Source organism: Rutidosis leptorrhynchoides, chromosome 8 (assembly GCF_046630445.1).
Source record: "Rutidosis leptorrhynchoides isolate AG116_Rl617_1_P2 chromosome 8, CSIRO_AGI_Rlap_v1, whole genome shotgun sequence".
In the NCBI taxonomy this organism is placed as follows: Eukaryota; Viridiplantae; Streptophyta; class Magnoliopsida; order Asterales; family Asteraceae; genus Rutidosis; species Rutidosis leptorrhynchoides.
In genome coordinates, this window is record NC_092340.1 from 194,758,504 (window position 1) to 194,765,297 (window position 6,794).

Consider the following 6,794-nt stretch of genomic DNA (forward strand, 5'->3'; position numbering starts at 1 on the left):
CCAACCATTAAATCAGAATCCTCTAGTGATTCAGATTCAACAAATTCAATCATGGAAAATCTGGAACCTCTAAGTATGGAAGACCGAATGCGAGCTAAACGCACTGGCCAAGGTCACGCAATTACTCAACCTGACATTAATGCGCCAGATTATGAAATCAAAGGACAAATTCTACACATGGTAACTAATCAATGCCAATTTAGTGGTGCGCCAAAGGAAGATCCAAATGAACATCTTCGTACATTTAATAGGATCTGCACTCTATTTAAAATCCGAGAAGTATAGGATGAACAGATATATCTCATGTTATTTCCCTGGACTTTAAAGGGAGAAGCCAAAGATTAGTTGGAATCGTTACCTGAATGGGCGATTGATACATGGGACGTTTTAGTTGAAAAATTTCTTAAACACTTCTTTCCGGCATCTAAAGCCGTGAGACTTCAAGGAGAAATTGTTACGTTCACACAGAAGCCAAATGAAACTCTATATGAAGCATGGACAAGATTTGGAAAATTATTGAGAGGATGTCCACAACATGGTTTAGACACTTGTCAAATAGTACAAATATTATACCAAGGATGCGATGTCACTACAAGGAAAGACATCGATATAGCAGCTGGTGGTTCCATTATGAAGAAAACATCAACTGATGCTTACAAAATTATTGATAACACTACTTCCCACTCACATGAGTGGCACCAAGAAAAAGATATCGTTAGATCATCTAAAGCAGCTAGAGCCGATTCTAGCCATGACTTAGATTCCATTTCCGCAAAGATAGATGCTATCAAGAGACGAATGGAAAAGATGACTAAAGATATCCACTCAATACGAATTAGTTGTGAGCAGTGTGGAGGACCACATTTGACAAAAGATTGTCTCAGTATTGAACTAACAATGGAACAAAGAGAGAATGTTTCATACATAAACCAAAGGCCTGGAAATAATTATCAGAATAATTATCAACCGCCAAGACCGATCTACAATCAAAACCAGAATTATAACCAAAATGTTCCATACAACAACCAACAAGGTCCAAGTAATCAACAAGTATCCAACAATACTTACAATCAGCAAAGACCTAATTTTCAAAACAAACCACCACAAACCGATGATAAAAAGCCAAATTTAGAAGATATGATGTCAAAGCTAGTTGAATCTCAAACTCCATTTTTCACATCTCAGAAATAAACCAATGAACAAAATGCTCAAGCATTTAGAAATCAACAAGCTTCTATTCAAAATTTGGAACAAGAAGTAAGTAACCTAGCAAGGTTAATAGGTGAAAGAAAACCGGGAAGTCTACCTAGCGATACAAATGCTAACCCCCGGAATGAAACAGCTAAAGCTATTACCACAAGAAGTGGTATCACACTTAAACCACCTGAAATACCTGTAATTTCTGATGATGCTATTCCTACTCCACAAGAACCACAATCTGAACAAGATAATGAAATAGAACCGGTAGTTGAAAAGGTTAATAAAGATAACACAGTTAAGGCTAAACCTTATGTTAAACTATACCAACCACCACTTCCTTACCCGAGTAAAATGAGAAAAGAGAGACTTGAAGCCGAGCAATCCAAATTTTTGGATATGTTTAAAAAAATAAATGTAAATCTTCCTTTCATTAATGTGATATCAGGAATGCCAAGATATGCTAAATTTCTGAAAGATCTAATCATAAATAGAAAGAAAATGGAAGAACTTTCAGTTGTTATAATGAATGCTAATTGTTCTGCTGTGCTGTTGAATAAGATACCAGAAAAACTTTCAGATCCAGGAAGTTTCACAATTCCATGTTTTCTAGGAAGTCTTAGTTCAATAGAAGCATTGGCAAATTTAGGTGCTAGTATAAATTTAATGCCATATTCACTATACGCTAAACTAGACCTTGGAGAATTGAAACCAACACGAATAAGCATACAACTAGACGATCGATCAGTAAAATATCCTAGAGGGATAATGGAAAACATGCTAGTTAAAGTTGGTACTTTAGTATTTCCAGTAGATTTTGTTATTCTGGACATGGAAAAAGATTCTCGAGTTCCTCTCATATTAGGAAGACCATTCTTAAACACGGCTAAAGCAATAATAGACGTGTTTGGTAAGAAACGGACCCTAAGTATAGAGGACGAGAGTGTTACTTTTTCTGTTGATAGAGCAATGCAACAACCGCAATCTGCAGATGATACATGTTATTATATTCAAACTATAGATTCACATGCAGAATTGTTAGAAGAATTTCCAGAATTACAAGGAACAGGAGAATGTTCTTTAGGAGAAGGTACTGAACCAATTGATGAAGCTGAAATGTTAGCTACACTTATGGCTAATGGATATGAACCAACAACAGAAGAAATTCAAATGCTAAAAGAGGAAGACAAATATCGATATAAATCATCGATAGAAAAACCACCGACATTAGAGTTAAAGCCACTTCCAAACCATTTGGAATATGCTTATTTACATGGTGAATCTGAATTACCTATAATAATATCGTCTTCTCTTATTGAAAATGAAAAATCTAAACTCATTTCTGTGTTAAAAGCTCATAAACCAGCTATTGCATGGAAGATTCATGAATTTGAAGGAATAAGTCCTTCGTATTGCACACATAAAATACTTATGGAAGAAGGTCATAAAACGTATGTGCAATGCCAACGAAGACTAAATCCTAATATGCAAGATGTTGTTAAGAAAGAAATTATTAAACTGCTAGATGCAGGTTTAATTTATCCAATCTCTGATAGTCCATGGGTAAGCCCAGTTCAATGCGTACCTAAGAAGGGTGGCATGACTGTCATCACAAATGAAAAAATGAGCTTATTCCTACTAGGACTGTAACGGGATGGCGTGTATGTATTGATTATAGAAAATTAAATGACGCCACCAGAAAAGATCACTTTCCCTTACCTTTTATTGATCAAATGTTAGAAAGATTAGCCGGAAATAGTTACTATTGTTTTCTTGATGATTTTTCCGGATATTTTCAAATTCCAATAGCACCCGAGGACCAAGAGAAAACCACATTCACGTGCCCTTATGGTACTTTCGCTTACAAACGCATGCCATTTGGACTTTGCAATGCCCCTGCAACCTTTCAAAGGTGCATGATGGTGATTTTTCACGACATGATAGAAGAATGCATGGAAGTTTTCATGGATGACTTTTCAGTCTTCGGTGATACATTTGAATCATGTCTAGTTAATCTTGAACGAATGCTTATTAGATGCGAACAATCAAATCTAGTTCTTAATTGGGAGAAATGACATTTCATGGTTAAAGAAGGCATCGTTCTTGGTCATAAAATTTCAAAGGAAGGAATTGAAGTGGATAGAGCTAAAGTAGATATAATTGCTAAACTTCCACATCCCACCAATGTTAGAGGAGTTAGGAGTTTTCTAGGGCATGCCGGTTTTTACCGACGCTTCATAAAAGATTTTTCTAAAATTGTCACTCCTATGAATAAACTCCTAGAAAAGGATGCTCCATTCATCTTTTCAGATGAATGTATCAAATCTTTTAATATTCTTAAAGAGAAACTCACTAATGCGCCGATTATGATAACTCCAAATTGAAATCTACCATTCGAACTTATGTGCGATGCAAGTGATTTTGCAGTGGGAGCCGTTTTAGGACAAAGGATTTAAAAACGATTTCAACCTATATATTATGCTAGTAAGACGTTACAAGGAGCATAAACAAATTACACAACTACTGAGAAAGAACTCCTTGCTATTGTCTTTGCTTTTGACAAATTTCGTTCATATCTCGTTCTAGCTAAAACGGTGGTCTATACTGACCATTCTTCTCTTAGATACCTATTTTCAAAACAAGATGCCAAACCAAGATTAATCCGTTGGATCTTACTCTTACAAGAGTTTGATATTGAAATCCGAGATAAAAAGGGAGCAGAAAATCTCACCGCTGATCATCTTTCTTGTCTTGAAAATCCCGAATTAGAAGTTCTAAATGAATCGGCCATACAAGACAACTTTCCTGATGAATATCTATTGAAGATAGATTATAATGAAATTCCATGGTTTGCAGACTATGCAAACTACTTAGTATGTGGATTCCTTGAAAAAGGATTATCGTACCAAAAACGAAATAAATTCTTTAGTGATATAAAACACTATTTCTGGGAAGATCCACATTTGTTTAAAAGTTGTCCCGATGGAATAATACGCCGATGTGTATTCGGAAATGAAGCTAGTCAAATCTTAAACCATTGTCACACAGGACCAACAGGAGGGCATTATGGGCCACAACTTACAGCAAGAAAAGTTTACGATGCTGGAATCTATTGGTATACAATTTTCAAAGATGCACACCTTCTTTGCAAATCCGGTGATGCTTGTCAAAGGGCCGGAAAAATAAGTCAACGTGATGAAATGCCACAAAATGTCATTCAAGTATGTGAAGTATTTGACGTTTGGGGTATTGACTTTATGGGTCCATTTCCAAAATCTCATAATAATCTCTACATTCTCGTTGCCATTGATTATGTATCTAAATGGGCGGAAGCACAAGCTCTCCCTACTAACGATGCACGAGTTGTAGTCAACTTTTTAAAACATCTTTTTGCCAGGTTTGGAACACCGAAAGCTTTAATAAGTGATCGGGGCACTCATTTTTGTAATAATCAACTTGAGAAAGTTCTCAAAAGATATGGAGTAACTCATAAAATCTCCACTGCTTATCATCCACAGACAAGTGGACAAGTTGAAAATACCAACCGAGCTTTAAAACGTATTCTAGAGAAAACCGTAGGATCAAATCCGAAGGAATGGTCCATTAAATTGGAGGATGCACTCTAGGCTTTTGGAACAGCCTACAAAACTCCAATTGGTACCACACCTTTTAAACTCGTTTACGGAAAAGCATGTCATCTTCCAGTAGAAATTGAACACAAAGCATTTTGGGCATTGAAGATATGTAATCTTGATTTACATGAAGCCGGACGTCTACGGTTAAGTCAATTAAATGAATTAGAAGAAATGAGACATGAAGCATACGAAAATTCATTAATCTATAAAGAAAGAACGAAGAAATGGCATGATAAAAGAATCAGAAGTTCAAAAGAATTTAAAGAAGGAGACAGAGTTCTTCTTTTCAATTCACGATTCAAGCTATTTCCTGGAAAATTGAAATCAAGATGGTCTGGACCATTTATAGTCAAAAGAATTTTCCCATACGGAACAATAGAGTTAATAAATTCAAATGGGATTGAATTTAAAGTTAATGGTCACAGGGTTAACCATTACGTACATGATCCGATGGAAGTTGACAACGAAGTTAATCACAATTTCAACACCACAGCTAACTAAGTGTGGGGAGGTTCGAATCATTTTAGGGTAATATGTATTTCTGTTAGAGTTAGATTTTCTATTTTCGTGTAGTTCTCGAGAATGGAATCCGAATGGTCTTTCCCTAGCAGACCCTAAAGAACTAGTCTTCTCCCCCCATTCTGAATTTTTATTTTTTTTAGGATTTACGAGATGAAGACTTCCTGTGAACTAAACCATGGTCTAATGCTACACGCTTTGATCACTAAACGTAATAATGACACCCTTCCAAGTGAAATAGTATCATTAATCAGAGGCAAATTGGACGGAGTAAGAAAAGAATCCAGAAACGAAAATAATAAGTTACATTTTGGTAAAAGAAAATCAAAATCCGCAGCGAAAAGAAGAGCACGACACCTTGAAAGATGTCACAAATACGAAAAATGGTCACACGAAGGAAAATGCTCGACGAATCAGACATATTCCAATACCGAATTCGTTACTTTATGCAGAGATGGACCGTTCATATGTTTCGAAGAAAAAATGTTGAATGCTCGAGGTTACGCCTATGTAGCTATGGAAAACCAATTAGTCCGACTATCTTATGAGTGGGCTAAAACAGGTCACTGAGAATTCTATTTCACTGGTAAGTATGTACAGTTTTTATTTTTATTTTTATTATTTTGAACCTTTTGATAATAAACGCTAAATCGTTCGCTATAAAGTATTAAATTGGTATTCAGTAAAATTAGGTATGCGTAACCGAAATTATTGATATCATGCAAAAATTTATTACATCACTGCGAAATTTACCGTTTATTCTTAAGGTATAAATATCTTTAATCAATGAACTCAAAATATTTCAAAAATTCGTCATGAGTTAAACTAGGTTATGGAACCGAAATTACTTTACCGAAAAGAGGGGCGTATATTTTTGATAATATTTGATTGATTAAAGTGGGATAAAAGACCAAAAAGATTTTTAATTTTTACTTTGTTTTTAAAATTAATATTAAATTAATATTGTAAACTTCTTTTAAAAAAATCCATATATTTAAAATTGTAAATATTTGAAAAATTAATATTTTTAATATAAGTTTGTATGTATAAAAACAAAAATATAATTAAAAGTTTGGTGTGAATTTTTAATATAAATTATTAATTTTATGCATTTTAAATTAAAGTTTGGTGTGAATTTAAAAACCAAAAATTTACTTTATTTCGTTAAGTTAAAAAAATGATTTTTAAAATTCGTCGTAAGTTGAAGACTAGGTCATTAAACCAAAATTGCTTTACCCAAGGGAGAGACGAGAACTTTCATTATCATTATTTTTAATCTTATTGAATTAAGGTATACCAAAAACATTAAAAAACCCAAAAATCTTTACTTTTAAAAACCGCGCTTTGAATTGACAAATTTTAAAATTTTGTCGAGGGACGGACTAGGACATCGTTCCGAAATGCCCTTATCCTAAAAAGAAACAAATTTTTAAAATTTAATTT

The 6,794-nt window shown here is 34.2% G+C and overlaps 1 non-coding gene across 1 annotated transcript; it reads right to left on the reverse strand.

Moving 5' to 3' along the window:
• Positions 1-435: 435 nt before the first annotated feature.
• LOC139865363 (small nucleolar RNA R71) lies at positions 436-542 on the reverse strand. Its single transcript, XR_011764888.1, has one exon. It is a non-coding gene; the product is annotated as a small nucleolar RNA R71 (small nucleolar RNA).
• Positions 543-6,794: the final 6,252 nt, after the last annotated feature.